The 22,702-nt window shown below is 34.3% G+C and overlaps 1 long non-coding RNA gene and 1 pseudogene across 2 annotated transcripts in view; one reads left to right on the plus strand and one right to left on the minus strand.

Moving 5' to 3' along the window:
* LOC306670514 overlaps positions 1-22,702 on the plus strand; it is a 1,027,288-nt gene that overhangs the window by 304,683 nt on the left and 699,903 nt on the right. The gene's annotated exons all lie outside the window — the stretch shown is intronic.
* LOC306670265 (ADP/ATP translocase 2-like) lies at positions 5,857-6,736 on the minus strand (annotated as a pseudogene). Its single transcript has one exon. The product of its transcript is annotated as an ADP/ATP translocase 2-like (transcript).

Here is a 22,702-nt window from a genome sequence, read left to right on the forward strand (position 1 = left end):
AACTAAAAAAAAATCTATGCTATTCATTATAATTCTTGATTCATTTATCTAAATTATCAGGCCAAATTAAGTAAGGGCAAATCTAACTTGTAAATAAAAATCAAAAGGGGAAATGACTGTAGAGAGAAAATTTATGTTTCAAAGGATAACTATAATGTACCCTTTGGGGGTTATAAGATCCATCTTCTGATTATTAATTTCGAAGTTTTTGTTATCTACCTGTTAGCTGGACTAAATCCTACCATCTTGTACATGTTTTTTCAATCCTTACCCTCAATTCTTCTAGTTTCCTCCAGTTTCTGGCTACAACTCTCCACATAAACATACTAAAATTTCTAAAATTTTTTCACCCTCCTGACTTAGAGTCACAGAGAACTAAACTGGTTGCCAAAATCTTTTTAGGGTGCTCAAGTTGTTTTATATCTAAAAAGTCTGGAAATCAAAATTAAACAATGGATACTTCTGTGACTAGAGTTTCTTCAGTGTGGCAACTAACATACTTCACCCAACATCTAGAAGTTCTTTCAACTGGATCCCCTAGTAAAAAGTATAATTGTTCCCTAAGAAACAAAAGACAGCTGAAGGCGAGATGGATTTCTATTGCTAAAAGGAAAAAAAAAATGTCTCTTCCTTCCTTGAACAAGAGGAAGAACTGGCAAAGACTTGCGTATTAGGATTCTCCAGGGAAACAATTAATAGGACTAGACAAAAGAGGAAAATCTCTGTAGGATTTGGTTCATGAAGTTATGGAGGTCAAAATGTCCCATGATATACAATCTCCAAGCTGGAGAACCAGGAAAGCTGGTGTATGATTCAGTGCAAGCCTGAAGGTCCAAGAAGTGAGGAGCCCATTAATTTCTAATCTGTTCCTAATCTGAAACCAAGAGCCTTAAAGGAAAGAGCTCTAATGCTCAAGGGAAGGAGAAGATGGATGTCCAACAAGAGAGAGACCTCATCTTGTTCAGTTGTCGTGTTCTAGTCCTTCAGTTGGTTGGATGATATCTGCTTCCTTTGGTGTTTAAGGGCAGATTTTCTTTACTTAATCTATTGATTCAAATGTGAACTTCTGCTCGTGACAATCTCATACATATAATGTTTTACTAGTTATCTGGACATCCCTTAGCCTAGTCACACTGACACACAAAATTGACCATTACAAATCCCTTCTTGACCAAACTTCAGTCAACTTTTTTTGGTATAAGGTATCTTCTGAACTAGTCCCGAACTTTGGGCCCTGTGCTTGCCAGACCTGGAATAGTCTAATTTTAACAATAATCTTGCTTAGTAAGTTTAGAAATAATCCTCCCATCCTGAAGATCTATTCACCACTGAGCAACAATCCTGTCATATCAGTATACAATTTCATCTACAATTTCTAGAGAAAAAGAACAAATAGGAAAAGATTGTGTGTGTGTGTGTGTGTGTGTGTGTGTGTGTGTGTGTGTGTGTGATTTGTCCCCACAATATTTATACAAGCTGAGAAGTTTAAGACCTGCATTTGTTCAGTTGGATATTCTGTCAGTCATCTCTGGTGTAAAACATTTCCGAGATGATCAATTTTCAAAGAGAAAAGGTTTCTTCTGCCTCAAGTTTTAGAGGTTTCAACCCAGTATTGACTGGCTCCATGGAGTGATGGTGGAAGCTTATGACCGCAGAACATGGTAGAGTGCTTACCTCACCACTGAGACACAAGGGAAAGAGAAAGAAAGGGCTGGGCTCCTGCTATCCCCTTCAAGAGCCTCCCATCAGTGACAAAAATACCTCTCTCTAGGCCCTACTTCTTAAAATTTCCACCACCTCCTTATAGCACCAAGCTGGGGGCTAAGCTTTTAACACATGGATGTTTGGGGGACATTTAGGACCCAGAGACGAAGGAAAGACAATGGTATATTCCAGTCTGAGTCAAAGGTCAGAAAAAACAAGAGAGTCAATGGTATAAATTATAGTCCAATTCAAATCCAAAGGCAGGAGAAGACTTAACATCTCATCCTAATGATAATCGGGAAGAGAGAAACTACTCTGAGTTTGACCCTTCTGGATCAAATGACTCATATAATTAATTTTACACAGATTCCTCATTCCTTTGCCACAGCTATGAAAACAGCAGACCTTCTCTTTGCTATCCAATATTGAAAATTCCTTTAATCTGTAGAAGTGAAATATCTAATTTTAAAAACAGCTAAAGAAAAAAAAACAACCATGAAACTTCATTCAGTAAATTCTAAGAATGAAAACTTGTCATTGTCAGTGATGGGTACAAAGATAAAAGCATTACTTTTCTCATTATTTGGAAACCTAGGGAAAAGACCTAATATTTTAAAAAGCAAGAAATCATAAAACTGGAACTCAAATTTTATTTCAAATGTAATATTTTTTTAAAAATCTGCTATAGAAATTAAATTAGTTTTCATTCCTTCATTATATTTTCTTTGATCCCAAGGAAGACAAAAATCTCATATAATTATTTCCTTTGGGGAGCATGGGGACTTGGTAACAATATGGGTGAGTGGTTTACAATTCGTTGAACAAAAATATTATATTCATTTTAGAGAGTCTGAAGAATATATGCTAAAAATATACTTGTGTACTTGCGTAGTAAGGGATTCCTTTGTGTCTTAGATACCCACATCTTGTCTTGTTTACAAGCTTTATTTTCTTTCTTTTCTTTAATTGAAGGAATAAAAAGCCCTAAGAATTTTCAGGGGACACCTCTGCTTCAAGCCCATATGTTATCTTATTATGTGGAGCTCTTAAGTGTGTTTAATTTTCATTTTCATTGCAAAGGCAAACTTCTATCTCCTTTGATCTTTAAAATCATGTTTCTGAATAATTTTAATTCATATAAGCATAAAAATAACCTTTTTATTGCATCATTCTTGGGTTATTGAGTATCTCTCTACCAGTTATCTTTCCAAAATAATAACAACAACAAAAGCACAGATTTGCATAACACTCACAGTTTCAAATCAATTTTACATACTTTGTCACATTTTCTCCTTCTAAAGCTTTATGGGGTATGGAAGCTAGTATTATTTTCCACACTTTATAGATAATGAAACTGAGGTACAGAGAGTTTAACGTACTTGCCCAAGGGCACATAACTAATAAATGATAAAACAGAGTTACAAACCAGGACCTCTCTTTTCTGGTCCACAAAATAATAAATCATGTGTGTTTTTTTAAGCCTTAATATCTATTCTAACCAAGAATTTACTGTTAGATTGAACCAAATATTTATGTCTTACTTTTAATACCAGCAGTATATGCTAGTGGGGATCCAAACTCTGGAGCTAGGGTTTCCTCAGTTTTCTTGTTTTTGAAAAGCAGATATGGATGAGAGAATTAAATCGGTTACCTAGAAGAAAGAAACTTTGTGTCCCACTCATTCTTGCTTTCACTCTGCTAGACATGAGACGAGATGAAAAATTCTTCACAGACACATGAAGCTGCATCTTAGTCCATCACAGGAAGGTTGTCCTGGTAAGTCTTTTCCTCTCAGTGCATTAACCAGATTCTTGCCATTTGGTGGAATCTATGTCTTCCCCCTTTTTTTTTCAATAAGAATATGGTTTCTTAGCCCTCAGCACTTCAATGAGGAAATTCTTCTTTAACAGGGCGAATATGTTTTCTGTTTGTACATTTCATTATTGCTACTGTTTTATTTTTACTTTGAGTTACAAACTTCCATGCAAAAAACCTCTTGTCAATGATACACTCTACCCCCCACGCCTATGTGCCTGACTTCGACCAACCTGTTGAGGAACAATTCACCTTTTTAATAAAAGAACATTTGCCAAAGATTTTCTTTTGCCTTTTCCTATATCATGAAGATGAATTTGTATTTGTAGCACACAACGTCAAAAATACATGCATGGCACATAAGCTATACATCACTGGAACAGATTCCATCTTTCTCAAATTTAATGGGTCTCAGGAGTAATTCTTTAGCTCCCCTGATATATTTCTCTCTATAAATTGCTGTGGGAATTGCTTCTTTACAGCCCCCATTCCCAGAGGGAAAGGCTACTTATTACTTACTTAAGATGATTGTCTTCTACTTGTTAACCTGCAAACCTGCTGTAGGAGGTCAACTTTAAACAAGATTTCAAACCTGTCTCTAGTACCTTCACCCTCAGAGAACAAACAACAGAACCTCGCATCAGAATCCACCCTGTCTCACGGGCATCTGGTCTGCACAATGGCACACATTGTATTACTTTCTTACCTTTGATAGCATTTGCTGCTTCTCTTATAGCATATGGAATTGGGGGCTGGAAAACACTGTCACTATGGGAAAAAATAGGCTACAGTTTTCATGAGAAACTTGTGAAGAAACAACAGGGATGATGCAAGAATCTTACATGTGTTAGAGCGTGAGCCTGAGAGAAGAGTGCTGAAAGTACTCAAGGTTTCAAGTCAGAGAGACCAAGAAGACACAACCCACACCATATTCATTTTCTAGACTAGGCTGAACATATTTGGATATCTTTCTAGTAATCCAGAGCACTAAGTACAGTGATGTGTGCACTAAGATCCAGGAGTCTCACCCAATGGACGTTCAAAATGAGCAGCTTAAGCCACCACAATTTTTCTTAGTAATTAGAGTGCTTTTCATTTATGTAATATTATGTCACACTGCAAAAAAATCAAAAGACCTATTTTTCTGTTGATTAATTGCTGTGTATATCACATATATACTCTAAACACACACACACACACACACACACACACACACACACACAAAATCTAATAATATCTGACTCAATGGTACCAGAAGGGAAATCTTCAGATGATGAGCGGTAAAACCTTACTAGTTTTTACGTTATCTTCTAATTCTCTCTGACCTTCAGTTTTCTCATGTATATCTTATATATTTTCTATTCTTATCTCTAATACTAAAAATGACTTACATTATGTAGTTTCTAGACTTTACTTTAAAAGTTAGAACACTTTCTCCCATTGTCTATTGTTTTTATGTAACCAGTATTTTCTTTCTTCAGTTTTTAATATTCTTCCCTTGTTATCTCTTCCTCTTTTCTCTTTTTCTCTCACTACCAGCCCACCCCAGCTCAAAAGGACAATGATATTTTATCACAAACATCCAAGGAAAGACTTGGAAAATGTCTCAGCTTCATTATCTCCAAACCAGAATTGTCAGGAACTAATAGTAGAAAGAAAGATAAGGTATACTTCAAACTATAGCTAGTCTCAACTGAAGGCCCAGGAGAAAAAGGACTTTCTAAAAGTTATCAATCACCTATTTCCATAAATAAAGTGACTATTTTCCTATTAAAATGATCTTCTTATAACCCAAGACTAATGCTGCCTGACACTCTTAAGTAACTGTTTATTGAGTGCTACTTCTGAGTTAAGCACTGTGCTAAGCAAAATACATTTTGTTGTTTAATCCTTACTCTAATGCTATGAGATCAGTGTTAGTAGCATTACTGTCATTTCTAAAATGAGAAAATCAAGACTTTTAGTTGGCTAAATAATTTGCCTCACATCAAAAAGTTAGGATAAATATCAAGTTGAAACACATATCAATCTCATGTTAAAACACATGGTCCTAACCCCTGTATGATGCCTTAAGAATTCTTTTATGTTTTTAAATACTTTTATTTCTTCAAATTTGTAATTTGTCAGGAGTGACTGAAATAAAAAATACAATTGAGTCCCATCATTATTATCACCATCACCATGGAAAAAACTGGTCAGATGAATATTATTGCTTCCTATTTTCCACGAGTAAAACAGTTGCCACTGATAAACAGCCAAGAGTCTGTCCAGAATGCTGGACATATGTTATATAATACAATATGCTGTTCACAGGTGGGGGAAGACCTAGAAAATAACTTAAGTGAACTTCTTGACCTCATCATACAAGACAAGCACAAAAGCACCACCCATGCCTCTGAGAACACTGGACCACGCACCCTTGAAAAAAGCTTTGCCTCCTGCATCACAAGCAATCTTTCTCCAGCAGTCAATTGTGCCTGGGTACAGGATATCAGTTCTTCTCCCCTGACTCCATCATTCTGTGGCAGCGAACGGTATCAACTGGATGGAAATCAACCCAGCAAGGGCAGTGACAGACTATGTGATCATCCAGCTGATGAAGATGTGAGTATTCTTGGGATCTGGAAGTATTCCCTTTGCAGTATCATAGATACCAAAGCAGGCAGCTCGGCAGATGATAATACCCTTCACAGACACATTAAAGCCTTGGGACAGGCCCTTAATCCCATCAGATTTGTAGATCTCAACTATGCAGTCACTGAGGCCTTTGAATTCTCTTTCAGCTCAGGCTTTTGCAATCCCAACTGCTAGACGTGTTCTGGCAAAATCAAGAGGATACACAAAACTCAAGGATGTGGCCCCTGCGGCACCACCTGATGCCAGGTTCCCTGCAAAGTAGCATCCAAACTGGGTCCTCTTGTCCACACCACCCAGGAAGATCTGCTTGTATTTATCCTCGAAGCAAAGTTGAGAGCCTGTGTGGGGAAGTATCTGATGACATTGGCCGGGTTAACACGCCAGAAGGACAGAACTCTCTGCTCCTTGCAGATAAGAACCACACAGTCTGTACTGCCCTGGTATTGCTTATCTGCGGTGATTTGCTTGCTGCGTGCTGTACCTGCAGCAGCAGCTCAACCGACTCCATAGTCTTGAAGATGGTCGCGGCCAGTTCACCAGCCAGGAAGTCCTTGGCTAAGGACACAGCGGCATCTGTCATGTTGGAAGAAGAGGAGGGGGGCAACTGAGGGACAGACTGGACTAGGAGCCAGCTTTGACTCCCTGGCTCTCACCTCAAGAATTTTTAAACAGTTTTCAAAATATATTTTAAGACAAAGATGAAAACAAAATTATTGATCAAATGAAATAGACATTTGCCAAGACTTAAAAGTGGAGCAAATATGCTCCTCTTCTTATATATAGAATTCCACGATGTATATAAAAACAAGAAAAATTCAATGATTTTTTTTCTTTTGGGTCACGTTTTAAAGCAATTTTCTAACACTATATCACTTTCCAATTGCTAAATAATTCTGTAAGTGTATTTATAACATAGAATATTTTATTGTATGATACTAATATCATGCCTATGGAAATTAAAGAAGACCCTTTAATTTAAAATGACCAGTCAACATTCAATTTTATTTTGGGATTAGAAGTAATACTGCCACCAATATTTATAGAACTAGAGACCCAATGAGAGTCACATACCATAATTAAATATTTAAAATTTCATATTAAATATTAACCACTAAACATTTAAAATTTAAATTCTATAAATCAAGCTCATGTATTTTTAGTTAAATTATATTTATCCTTGTACTTTGACAAATATGCTTTTTATAATAAATAAACCTGTATTAGCTATGGTTTTATATATTGAAAGTTTAAAAAATATCAAAGATAATCAAAACTATCCCATGGTTATCTGGTAAGGTTTTAATGTGTAATAGACTACAAATAAACATAATTCACAATTTAATATATTATTACATAAATTTATTTTTTCTTCATTTCACTGCAATAGAAACACTGATAATTAATTATAATGATCATGATTTAATATAGTTTATATTCTGTTGATGGGAATAATTTAAATAATTAAAAGTAATTTAATTATTTTCAAAAATATACAGAACTTTTAATTGGTGCGTGATAATTAGGCATAAATTAGGACTCGTGATATATTCATATGTGCACATAGTGTAATTTTGTTGATTTCTTTCTGCAAATAAATGGAAGGAAAAGCAATAGATTAGGGGAAGGGGAAGTACCAGGGAATGAAATGAAGCACATTATATTATATGCATTTGTGAATATGTCACAACAAAACCTGCTATTATCTGTAACTATAATGTACTAATAAGAACTTAATATAAATATATAAAATTTGAATATATTTCACTATTTGTCAAATTTTTAAATTAAAATTAGTTTTGTGTCTTTCAAAGAGTTATTTTCTTTGAAAATATTCTGTCAGCTATTAAAATGTGTTAAAATTAATGACTAGTAAAATTTAAATTCACTACTTAAGGTGTGATGTTTGCATTTAATTTTTTGGAAATTTAAAGGAAACTTTAAAAAATAAAACCACAACTACTTTCAATTCTTGTATTTAATGCCCATTTTACTACCAATGAAAGAAACTGATATCATACTTCACCTAAATTACCTCTCAATATACATATATGCGTGTTTCAAAGTAAATATAATTGATTTCTTAGTGTAAAATCCCCCAGCTATCATTATGCAACTGTTTAAGTTTCATACTATTTTTCTAGTATCTCCAGAATCATGAACTTGAAAAGGAAAACAAACAGAATAAAGGACTCTCTTCACTACTGAAAAATAATACTTCATCATACTGCAAAATCTGTTGTGAACTCCTGGTCTGGAAGGAAGCATTTGACAAAGTAAGGAAGGTGTCTTTTGTTCCTATGAGGCCTCTCTGCCTCTCAAATCCTTCTTATACAAGAAAGCAGTGTCAATTTCTGATGTTGATGAAGGCAAAATCCTCAAACCTTTGCCACACTTGTGGGAAGTCTCCTATGATTTTTGTAATATAAGGTTAAAGATATGAAGATTTTCCCTGGAGTCTGCATGGAATTGATCACATGTCATGTTGTACTGGTGCAGAATGGCAGGTCTCAAGTGACAGAGGTCTTCGCTTTTTTCTTTTGTACATATTTTGTATTTTTGCATATGTTTTTGCTGTAAAGGAAAATCTAACTTGCCAGCCACGTAAGGATTTAGGTATCAAAGTTCATTTTCTTTTTCTTTTTTTTTTTTTTAGAACGTTTGCCTTTTAAAAAGAAATTTAGATGTCGATAGACTTTATTTTACTCATTTATTTATATGTTGTACTGAGAATCGAACCCAGTGCCTTACACATGCTAGGCAAGTGCTCTACCATTGAGCCACAACCCCAGCCCCAGAGATCATTTTTAATGCCAAAGGAGTCGCTGTTGAAGAAGAAACTATTTTCAAAAACTTGGATAAGTCTCTCCATATTGTTTCAAGTTTAACCTAATCAGGTCTTCCATATCTGATTTACTTTTGTCCAATTTGTTTGGCAATAGTATACAATATTTCAAGCTCCATCTGTACTTAGCCAACCCAGAAGCATAAATCAGCTACAGAGCATAAGGTCCACTGGGTCCCATCTAACCCTGGACAATCAGACTAAACTATACTCACGATATAAGAAAAGAAAAGAAAAAAAGCAGTTCATCACAAATTCTACGCAATCTTGTTTTCCATTAGACCAAGAATACTCATCAATATAAAACCAATAAAGGAGATTTTAGGAATGGGAATTACTCTGAAAATTTTGCAAGCTTATGCTTAAAAAATAAAATTAATATAGAAAGAAGACATCCATTCTCCATTCCAAGGATGGAAGATTTATATGCACCAAAGGAAAATAAATGTGTGTCAAATGGCTACTTAATCCTTGTCCAGACAGAATTCAATCAGGGCAAGGTGCCTGATCAAATTGCTATGGTGATCTATCGAAGTTATAAATATGACAATTCCCACAACAGAAAGAAAAATAGGCTATTGATATATAAAAGAGTATATGGGTATTGAATGAGATAAACAAGTTACAAAATTGCTCTATTTCAGAGTGTCGGTTAACACCAAAAGCTTTATATTGATAAAGAAATCCTATTAAAATATGTGCATGTATATTAATAAACACACACATACACTAGGATGTTTGAATATGTTTGGATAAGCATACCAAAAATCTTATATAAATTACCTGGATTGTATTAAATGAGCAGTGCAAATAATTAAGCAGATGAAAACAATAATTTAAAAGAAAATGCTAAAATAATATATAAAATTTGGAACTAGATGAATTGCATAATTATATAATAACTGAAAATGTATGGCTTTTAAAATGAGGATATCTTAAATTGTAAAGTAAAATAATAACAATAAGTGTAATTACAAATCTTCCTTAAGTAATAAATGCACTTCTTGTAAGTAAAGGAGGAGGAAATAGAATGCAAAGAAAAACATCTTTTTGAATGAGTCAGTGACAATTAGGGTCCTATATACACCATCACAGTTCAGAGCACCAAAATATTTCTATCAAATGTTTCCAAATTTGAATTTCAAGAAACCAGAAGGAGAGCATGAGTCACTGAGATGCTCTGCTCCAGTATCCTTCATGTTTTAAGTACTAGAAAATCCAGTTTGCTAAACTCAGAGGAGAACAACAACAACAAAAAAATCTAATTTCCTGTAAACACTTTCTAGTGAGAATAGGGAGTTGTAATTGGTCTACACATATCATTTTCACCTACACCAGAGATCTTATGCATAAAGGGAGGCATTTTTAATTAATAATATAATACATGAAGTTTCTTTTCCAATCAGAGGAGAAAGTTATAAAAGACTGCCATTCCCACACCAATTATAAAAAGAACAAAATACCAGATAAGCTACAAAAATTAATTTTTAAAATTCATCACAATAAAACCTAAAGAAAAAAAAAGACTAGTGTTCAGAAAGTGTTTAATCCTTCACAGAGGAGAGACGGTAAGCTACTGAGGAAGATATATGAGAGAGATCCTAGAAGGAGAGAAATAGGTAGTAAACACAAATTTTAAGAACGGTTAAGAGCCACGCATAGGCTGACATGGTAGATGATAATTGGGAGGGATTCTATGCACTGCACCCATCTGCCAACTTTTGCACATGGACATTCACCAAGTGAAGAGAGTAGGGAGATGGTGCCAAAGATTTAGAACTATGAGATAGCCCCCTTTGTGGTGTGCACAGCTTCGTTCAAGTGCAAAACGCCTTCAAAGTAGGTTGTCTTAGAGCAGAAGAGCAAGCAGAGAGAGTGTTAACATCTGAGGAAAGTTCAAAGAATCAGAGCGTGAGCTCTCTCTCTCTCTCTCTCTTTCTCTCTCTCTCTCTCTCTCTCTCTCTCTCTCACACACACACACACACACACACACACACACAGAATTACAATTTCACTTTCAATTACCAAAGGGTGAGGACGAGTCAGAAGAGCTAAAGTGAAACATGAAGGCATTCTGTGTCCTCATAGATTATGGATCTGCAGCCCTTCAAAGGCTAGAGGAGGGATGACAGGTGTGAAAGAGGTCTTCCAAGGATCAGAAAGCATGGCACAGAGCTTGTGAGCAAAGACAACTCTCCAGAGACCCCAAAATCTGGAACAAGGCTGGAAATTAGGCTACCCCACAGTTCCAAAAGCTGGTGACCCAGTCTGAAGCCTGGGCAGATCTCTTGGAGTCTTGACATTGCTCTGATTCCAAGACCAGTAGAAGGGAAACTCTCCATTCAATCCCCAGAGCATTTAAAGACAGTGGAAAACTAAATTAAATTAATGTTGAAATAAAGCACAACACAGGACAACTATATATCATATCAACTCAGTCTCTATCAGGTAGGCAGATTAAAAATAAAGTAGATATTATTACTTTAATTTTTACTATTCTATTATACAAAAAAAGAATCTTTCAAACAATGAAAAATTACCAGACAGACAAAAAAATGTGTGACTAGAGATAAAATTGTACATAGAAGCAAATTCGGACATAGCTCAAATGTTGGAATTACCCAACAAAGACACCATGATAAAAATGTTAAAGAACATAGTTTATACAGAAGTTAATAAGCATAAATAATTGAGAAATTTCAACAACAAAGATATGATAACTGTATTAAAAAATTCAAGATCAAACTGTTATGTTTAAAAGAAACATACTTTGAAAACAAAGACGAGCAAACTAAAAGTGAAAGACTAAAAAGAACACACAATGCTAACACTAAGCCACAATTGACCCCATTAATATAAACAGACTTCAAGAAAAGCATAACTAAGATAAATGGGGAAATTTTGCAGTGGTAAGATACTCATTTTAACATAAAATAACAATTCTGAACATAGTTATGCTTTACATATGTGCATATATATATATATATATAATATATATACCTAATAACAACACTGAATATATATTAATAACAAACTTTGAAATACATACATTAAAAATTGTTACTAATGCTGGGTATGTAGCAAATGCCTATAATCTCAGCTACTCAGGAGGCTGAGGCAGGAGAATAGCAATTTCTAGGCCAGACTTAGCAACTAAAAAATGAAATAATACGAAATAAAAAGGCCTGGGGATGAAGTTCAGTAGGAAAGCTCTCCTAGGTACAGTTCTCAGTGTACCCCCTCTCCAAAAAAAAAAGAAAAAAAAAGAAAAGAAATCGTTACTACTTAAGGGAAAAATATACATGTACACTATCATAATTAAAGTTTTTTTAGGTGGCTAGATTAGTAATCGATATTTGAAGGATAAGAATGAGTAGAGATAGGTCTGATGTGAACACTACTAATAACTAATTTGACCTGATGGGTATTTACAGACCACCATCCCCACCACCTGCAGATTCTGCATTCTGATCAGGACATTCACCTAGATCAGCTTTTCTCAGTCAGAGGTAATTTTGCCTTCTGGTGAACATTTGGCACTATCTGGAGACTTCTTTGGTTCATTACAACTGCAAATGAGTAACTGGCATCCGGTAGATAGAAACTAGAGATTTTCCTAAACATTCTAAAACACAGAACAGTCTCCACAACAAAATACTATCCTATTAAATATTTCAAAGTTAAGAAACTAGAACTCACAAACCATATGATGATCCAAGTCTCAACAAATAACAGATATTACAAATTAACCGAGTATAAAAACTAACCACAAAATAAAATAGAAATAAATAAGTTACATAGAAAATCCTCAAATATTTAGAAATAAACCAGCCTACATTTAGATAATCCATGAGACAAAGAGGAGACTAGAGGGAAATTTAAAAAAATTTAAATGATAATGCAGATAAAATATTTTTAAATGTGTGGAATATAAAGCAGTACTTAGAGGGAAACTTGTAGTTTGAAATGAAGAAAGTTGGATACAATGTTCCAAGTTGTTCCTTTATGAAACTAGAAAAACAGAGAATAAATAAAGCAGGTAGAGAAACTATAAATAATAAAAATAAAAAGATAAATATATCTAATACAGGACATGAATAATGGAGAAAAAAACAATATCCAAAGTTAGTTCTTTCTTTATCCATTCATCAATTGAAGGACATCTGGTTGGTTCCACAATCTGGCTATTGTGAATTGAGCAGCTATGAACATTGATGTGGCTGTATCTCTGTAGTATGCTGATTGTAAGTCCTTTGGGTATAAACTGAGGAGTGGGATGACTGGGTCAAATGGTGGGTCCATTCCAAGTTTTCTGAGGAATCTCCATACTGCTTTCCAGAGTGGTTGCACCAATTTGCAGTCCCACTAGTAATGTATGAGTGTGCCTTTCTCCCACATCCTCGCCAACATTTATTGTTACCTATATTCTTCATAATTGCCATTCTGACTGAAGTGAGATGAAATCTCAGTGTAGTTTTAATTTGCCTTTCTCTAATTTCTAGAGATGTTGAACACTTTTTCTTATATTTGTTGACCGTTTGTATTTCTTCTTCTGTGAATTGTTTGTTCAGTTCCTTTGACCATTTATTGATTGGGTTGTTTTTGTTTTTATTTTTGTTTTTGTACCAGTGTTAAGTTTTTTGAGTTCTTTGCATACCCTGGAAATTAATACTCTATCTGAGGTGTAGGAGGCAAAGATTTTTCTCTCTCTCCGTAGGCTCTCTCTTCATGTTCTTGATTGTTTCCTTTGCTACAAAGAAGCTTTTCAGTTTGATATCATCCAATTTATTAATTCTTGATTTTACTTCTTGCATTTTAGGGTACACAATGGAATATTACTTGGCCATAAAGAAGAATGAAATTATGACATTTGCCAGTAAATGGATGGAACTAGAGACTATCATAGTAAGCTAAATAAACCAGTCCCAAAAAGCCAAAAACGGAATGTTCTCTCTGATATTTGGATGATAACCACACAACAAGGATAGGGGAAGGAAGAATAGAAGTTCATTGGATTGGACAAAGGGGAATGAAGGGAAGGGAGTGGAGATGGTATTAGAAAAGAGAGTAGAATAACCAGACATAACTTTCCTTTGTTCATATGTAAATACATGACCAGTGAAACTCCATGTCATGTACAACCACAAGAATGGGCTCCTAATTAGAGTAAATTATACTCCATGTATGATAATATGTCAAAACACACTCTACTGTCATGTATATTTAATAAGAACAAATTAAAATTTTTAAAAAGACACAATTTACTCCCTGAAAAAAAGTTACTTCTTAGGAAACACTCGTAAATATGAGAAATGGAGGCTCCATCATTATAGTCAATAACAAGATAATGTGGAAGTATTTTAAACAAGTTTATATCAGTTAATTAAAAAACTTGTTAAAACAAATTCCATAAAAAGTAATTTTGCCAAGAATAATTACATAATAAAATAATGTTAATTTTTTTCAAGAAATTGCATTTGTTATCAATTCTCTGTATTAAACCTCTGTACTCATATGGCTTCTCTGACGATTTACCAAACTTGCAAGAAATAATAACAATTTTACACACTTTGTTTCATAGTAGATAAACAACATTCTGCATGAATATAGATGCATAAATCCTTAAGAAATACTAGAAAATCAAATTCAGTAGTAAATAAAAGGACTTTAGAGCAAAGAAAGGATAATATATTGTGACTAAGTTTTACTATAGGAATGAAAAGTTGGTATGACATCTGAAAAATCAATCTCTTAATATACCATATTAACATAATGAAGAGAAATCCTATAAGATCATCTCAACAGATAAGAAAAAATATTTGACAAAAATTTTGCTATCTTCATGATAAGTTTCCAACAAATGAAGAAGAAATCTTCAAGTTATGTACTTTTCTTCAAAAAGAAAGAAAGAAACCAAAAAATCCTACAAAATCTACAGTTGACATCTTAATCAATGGTGAAATATTTATCATTTTCTTCTAAATGTGAGAATAAGCAAGTATATTCACTTGCATCATTTCTATTATATTACAGCAGGAAGACCTTGTCATTGCAATTAGGCAAAGAAAAAATAAAGAACATAAATATTAGACAACTTATGACTTATAGAGGATATGGTTATTCACATAGAAAACTCTATGAACTCTAGAAGAAAAAATTCTATTAGAAATAATAAGTTAATTTAGCAAAGTTACATGTTACCAGGTCTATATGTGACTATCTTTTTTTTTTTTTTTTGATGTTGCAAAGAAAAATTTTTAAATTGAATTATAAAATTAAATTTATAATGGCATCAGTAACTTAAGTATCTGGAAAACTAACGAAAAATGCACAAAGTATCTAGGATAAAAACTGCAGAACATTGCTGAATGAAAGCAGAAAACATCCAAAGGAATGCAGAGATATACCATGTTCCTGCATCAAGAGACAATATTTTTAAGATGTCAGGTCTTCTCAAAATCTCTTTTATATATTCAACACCATCCTCCAACATGATTATAGCAGGCTTTTGTGTAAAAATTAACAAGATGATCCCAAGTATATATGGAAATAGAAGATTTACATATAACCAAACAATCTGGGTAGGGAGCAAATTTGGAGAACTGACTCCAAATTAAAGTCAAGACTCATTAATGAACTACAATAATCAAGAGAATGGGGTGTGGTGTTGTCACAAGAATGGGTACACAGAACAAAAGAACAGAATAGGGTTCAGAAATCAACCCAAAAATTTAGTCAATTGATATTCTACCAAGATTCCAAGATAATTCAATGAGAAAAGGAAAGTCAATAAAAAATGAGAAACCCAAGTTTTTAAATGGCAAAAGAAAAAAGTCTTAAGCAGATAACATTTTAAAATAAAATAAATGCAAGTATTTATATGTCAGTGTATTTAAAATCACTGTTCATCAGGGAAATGCAAATTAAAACTGTTCAGAGATACTGTTTCACAATTTCCACAATGGCTAAACTTTTAAAGATGACATCTGTAAATGTTCTCATATATGGGAAGTAACTGGGACTCTTATTCTTTGTTAATGGGTATATGAAATGATATAATCATTTTGGGGAGTGGTTTTACAGTTTTTATATTATATATATGTATATATAGTTTTTATAACTACATATATGTAATATATATGTATATACATATATATATGATCCAGAAATTTTAGTTCCAAATATTTATCTCCAAGAAATAAAAATTTATGTTCACCAAAGATTTCTGCAAGAAAGATTATATCCACATTGCCCATAATAGCTAAAACTGGAAAAACTGAAAATAAGCTAAATGTCCATCAAAAGGAGAATGAATAATCAAAAACTGGTATATTTATATAAAAAGAAATAGCATATTATCAATACATATAACAACATGGATGACCTTTGCCCCCTGAGGATTGAACTCATTGAGCTGCAGTCCCAGTCCTTTTCATTTACTTTGAGACAAGGTCTCTAAATTTTGAGGGTCTCACTAAGCTGCCCAGGCATTTGCTACTGTGTCCAACTAACATGAATGAATCTTCTAGTCATTATGTTGGGCAAAAAGAATCCCATCGCTAAAGAGCATACACTAAATATTTGTACTTAAATGAAGTACCAGAAAAGCTAAACGAAGGATAGATAATGAAATCAGAAGTGACTACTCAGGGAAAGGAAGATGAGAGATGGAATTGATTGGGAAATGTTATACAGAAACTTTCTGGATATAATGAAAACATTTCGGGTCTTTTTAGAGTGGTGGCTACAATGGTGAACACAATTGTCCAAAATAACTGCAACAAACGCATGCATTTGATAACATAATAATTGTAACAACAGTTAAAAAAAAAGATGTTCTTGTTTTCTCCGGGAATATTATTATTTTTAATGGAAAATTGTAGTCCTTATAGAATAAAGAGAAAGTAACTTGACCAATTAATGAAAACATTTCAATGTGAATATTCTGGAAATGTCTTTGCTGCTCACTTAAGCCCCACATTCCTTCATATTCTTTTCTTTGGCACTATAATAAAATTAAAAAATTAGGTTCATTAAACAAAGTAGATTGGCAAATGCTCTATCATCCCAATGGCTAGTGGACAGTATTTATTCAATAAATGCTTACTAAGAGTATTTACTATAAAATATGGAAGAGCAGTCCTCACACTAACACAGCTGGTGTCAAAAATATTTCCAGTTCTCAGAAGATGTGAAAACTATATATTTGTCAGCAAATCTTAAACTTGAGCTTTTTCCATTATGTCCATTTCCCTTTTCACCATATATGACTCTGTAAAACGTGGAAACACAATTTTGATTTGAATACTCTGCTGATTTCTGTCTTATAACCTAGAAGACTAAAAGGAGAGAACACAAAGTAACAATACAGTATGTTCTTTACTGGCCCTACCACCAAATACACAGGCATTCCACATTCATGTCCGCCGTCAATCCTCTACAGCTAGAAAATCAACCCGTCTCACCTAAAGTCATTTGCAAAACTGAGGGAAGAAAGAAAAGCCACTAAAATCAACTTGAACAGTGGGGAAAACTCTGTTGTCCTAATGTTTAATAAATATTTCTTAAATAACTTGAGAATGATTTGTATTTATAGTACAACCCACTAAAGACCTTATAAAAGTTTGTTCCAGCTTGCTCTTATTTTCTGTTTACAACAGAGGTTCAGATAGCTCACGCACTGAAGTTTAATTGATAAAGCTCTTCCCTCCCCGTGCTGATGGAAGACATTAGTATTAATCATCATACTCCATCCTGCTGAGCCACGCATGGCCTCAGAATCTTTCTCACCACAGAACCTGTGACAGCCACCACCAATCAACAAGTGATCATGGTGAGATGAAACTATCTGCCATCCTTGTTCTGAATTTTTGTTAGTGTGACCTTGCTTGATCTGGACTCTATAAGCTATAAAATGTGGAGGGGAATATTTATGACGTAGATCAGAGTTGGGAGTGCAGTATTAAAACCATCATGGCATCTTCTGGCTTCAAATGACACAGAGACCATGAGAGTGAAAATGAATTACTATTTGCTAGGCGCTTTGAGAATACTTGGCGAAATCTGCTGAAAGCACACAGGGATGCATTATCATTTTCAAAAAGTGTTTGAATGCCCAACTTTAGCAAACTGGGGTTTAGGGAGGAAGCATGTGAGTTCCCTAAAATTATGAATAATTTCAAAAAGCTTATTTAAATATCAGGAATCAGCTTAATGTGTTTATGATAAAAATCTTATTTTTAATGATTACTTCTTTTATACATATATATATTTAGTTGTAGATGGACACAATACCTTTATTTTATTTATTTATTTTCATGTGGTGCTGAGGATTGAACTCAGGGCCTCACACGTGGGAGGCAAGTGCTTCACCACAGAGCTACAATCCCAGCCCTCCTGATGACTTCTTAATGGCTATTTCCTCCTGGAGATAGGTCTTCTAATATGCCTACCCCAGACTCACAATGTTAATATGTATTGGTAATTTAGAAAATTCAACATTTAGAACAAACATTATTATTTGTGTTCCAATTAATCATTTGTAGTCTAATTCCTTGCTCTTTTGCAACTAGATTATTTTTCTCTTTACAGTGATGAGTTTATTCCAGTAGGCCTCTGGTCTTCTAACTAGAAACAATCCCTTGTTACAAATCAGTACTGAGGTTGATATTATTAAATAAACATGCTGTGGTTGACTGTACAGATAAAGTGGAAAAGTCAAATGACAGTGATGAAGAGTCAAAGAAAGCAATAATCAGGAGAAGGAAGAACATGGATTCTGCCATTGGCATACTTTAGAAAATAGTTGCAATTGAATATTCAGGTGGAGTTCTTCTTAAGTTCTCTAACGAATATTCAGAGAAACCTTTTAGTGAGTTGGGTGTAAACAGCTAAAAATACTTCAACTCTAGAATCCAGAGTGTAAGACACTAAATTGTTTCAAGGTAAGAGAAATTAATATTTCCAGACTTCTCTTGTTTTGTTGGTTACAAATTGTACCTTGATGCAGTTAATTCACTAAAATGAGAAACCTTTTAAAATTTCTCCCAGTACTTTTTTTTTTACAAAATTCCTAAGTCTAATAAAATACACTTAAAAATCTGTCAAATTTATGTAAAGAACAAGAGATATTAAATTTTGCAGATCTGGATAGTACAAAGTGGATATACTAAGAAAATGACTTATAGAAATTGTGAGTAGCTATTTGGAAATTTTAATAAGGATTTGACATATGACTTTAGAGTTCTTAATATCTCCCTTTCATTAGGGCGTGCCTGGCTCATCATCACCAATATTCTCTTCTGGGCATAAATATAGTTTTCTAGTCTTCCTTATAGAGAAGTTGGACCCAGCTGATCATTTGTGACTTGTTGCTCCCAGATCCTCCCCTTTCCCTAATCTGATCTGCATAAGAGCACTGACTTCTGCAGCTTGTCTTTCCCAGGCCTGTGTTGTGACTTCAAGCTGGGTTTTGTAAATGAGAGATACTGGTAGAGTATTAGGAGGTGAGAAGAGGAGACAGACCAAGATAATATTTACCAGTTGCTGTATTCCCTGCATAGCTCTAGATTTCACCAAACAACCCCACCATGATTTCAGTTTCCAGTAGAGAGCATGACCTAGACTCTGGTACCCATGCCTACCCCAGAAGAGGAGGAAACAGCTTCCCACTATTGCTAATCACAGACTAAATGACCTCTGTTTGGCTTCTCAGCTCTTTTATCATGTTTATAATTAATATCCTATATTAAATTTCTTGTAACCAGTTGCTTACTTTGGATCCTTAATGCAGTTTCTTCCTATCTGGTTTTGGAGCACCATGTTCTAACTTCTGATCAAAGTAACATAAGTGGAAGTAATGAGTCACATTTCTAATAAAACATTCCATTTATGATCTTCACTCCTTTTTTCTCCCCTGCTCTTGGACTATGAGGACTTAGAAAGGAAGAGTCTTTATGCCTCTGGCACACAACATATTATTACATGAGAAGGAAATTAAATATTTTAAGTCTCTAAGTTCTCAGGGGTTCTGTTACAGTTTATACTGTATTTTTCTTAATTAATACTTGTGTTTTCCTGCTTCTTTCATGTCCTGTGATTCCTAGACTTCTATATTCATGTATAGCATAATTACTTTTGGGGTATTTTTTCCTCATGTACAAATTAAAGTTTAATGATATTTGCAAGTTAATGTAATTTTTGGATTGATTCTCAATAACTATCTCCAGGAAAAATTATTTAGAAGGTGAAGTTAAGCTTTGGTATAGTACATCTGTTTCTTAAGGTTAATCTTTCAAATTTTAGTGAACTTACCACATGCTAAAAGAACAAATCCTATTGTCACTTGAAATACATTGACAAACAAAATCCATTTATTTCTCATAAATCAGTAAGCATTGATGACCCAGTCCTGGTAGGATGACTCAGTCATGCTAGGGCTTTCTCCTTCCATCTTATTTTGCAGTCCCTGTGTTTTGTCCTTGGGCACTCTGTCAAAGGTGGCTCCCCACCACATCCACACTCCAGCGTCAGGGAAGAGCCAGAGAAAGAACACATGAGGGGACAGAGGTGGGAGAAGTTCATTTTATTCTAGATGCACAAGCCAGAAATTGTGTTTGCCACGTGGGCAGAACCTAGTCACGTTTTCTTACATAATAGCAAGGGAGGCTGGAAGTGTGTCCAGCCGAAACTTCTGTTACTCTTTGAAAGGGGCGATAGATATGGGGATGGGAGGGGGTGAACATCTGCTGCTTCTGCCGTGGAGGCCTGCAAAGCAAATTAGATCAGGCTGTTAGAGATTTCTGCACAGAAATCCAGCAGAGAAGGAATTCCTGGTTTAAAAAAAAAAAAAAAAAAAAATATATATATATATATATACACACATACACACACACTAAGACCAGGACACTGAAGAATCTTAATGAACAGTTAAAGCAGATTATAAAATGTTTTAAAATCTATGTCATTGACATTAAAAATCTATCACATGATATATTACAGTTTTATAACAGCTAGGGAAAAAAATGTTCCTAACAGTATGACACTGTTTTCTTATTTAGAATTTGAATTGTACATTCATTAAAATAATTTTTCTAGATTTACTTATACATACTTTTTAGCACATGTCACACTGCTGTTTCCTGTTTATGTGTAAAAAGTTCTTTGTTTTATTGCTGAATCATAGTGTACTCTTCCTGATGGCATTTCAAAAGGCAAATAAACTCAGTGTACTTAGTACTAATCATCTGCATCACTCAGTTAAAATGATGATATTATGAGCAGCCATGATTAACTTTTCACGTGAGCAGACACTAATTCCAAGTTCATTACCACTACCTGGCCAGCCATGATTATAAAACACAACAACCCAAACTCAGAGATGTTCAAATGTTAAAACCAAATATATATATATATATATATATATTCAAATGAACAAAGGGAAGTAATTATAATGTACACTCTGTACCCTCATATTCCCCTCTCCCCACCTCTATTGATTTCTTAACTGTGTTTCTTTTTGAGTACCACAGATTTTGTGAAGTACCACAGATTTTCTGCTTTTAAAGGGTTGAAATGCGCTTCTGTTTTGCAGGGAATGTTTACATAATAGTCATTTTATATATACTGTCCATTGTTTCGATTTCTAGATGCCATCTATAAACACAGCATGGAACACCTACAATATAGTAACAGAACAAAAGTTAAATAATAATATCCTCAACTGTAAAAATACAATAATGTGGCAATGAGCAGCTGAGAATCTGAGAGGACAAGGAGAAGCAAAAGAATACACAGGGAACTAACTTCCTCGTTGTACACTGTCAACAGGCAAGCTGTGCTGGCATTGACAGACCCGTGAAGCAGAAGCTTAATATATTCAATGAATCCTTAAATTTAACCAAGAAAACTAAAAGCAAAAGCCTAACTAGCAGAGAAATGTATTAGTCATCAACTGCAGCCTCTGTGATCAAGGATCCCAGGTTCCATAGCAAGGTGTTGGTTGGAGCTTGGGTCATTTCAAGGCTGACCCGGAGGAGGCAACACTTCCAAACTCTCACTGAGTGAGGTCTCTGTTGGCTATTAGCAGAGTCCTCAGCTCCTTGCCACATGGACTTCCTAATATGACAGTTGGCTTCCTGCAGAGGAAACCAGCAAGACAGGATGAGATGGGAGCCACAATTTCTTTGACACCTTTTCTGGGAAGTGACATCCCACTCTTTTGCCATAGCCTATTCATTAGAGAGAGTCATGCAGTCCAGTTCCCACTGAAGGAGAAAGGGTTACATGAGGCTAGAAGGCAGGGGTCACAGGGAACCACCTTATATGCTGCCCACCACAATGACAAAAATAATGTTTAAAGGAGTCTATTTGATCTTTAAGTAAATCACTTGCCACTATTATAGACATATCTTCCTTTAAGTCGTTATCATTTTACTTAACTGAATATATTTAGGAAACACTACTACATTATACTTTTTATCTTAATATCTAGATGAGTAAATATGTATCCACATTCTCTCTGGCTTTGTTTGTACCTTGACCCCCTTCCATAACTAATACATTTTCCTCAGAACTGAGGATTCTGTGATTCTCTTCTATACAACTTATCTTGTATATCTTTTAAATTATATTTCCTTCACAAATAATATTTTCCTCTCTTGGTTCTGCTTTCATAAAACTTTTTTGACTACCCATTTCTAACTT

The sequence above is a fragment of the Sciurus vulgaris genome (assembly GCF_902686455.1).
Source record: "Sciurus vulgaris genome assembly, chromosome: 10".
In the NCBI taxonomy this organism is placed as follows: domain Eukaryota; kingdom Metazoa; phylum Chordata; class Mammalia; order Rodentia; family Sciuridae; genus Sciurus; species Sciurus vulgaris.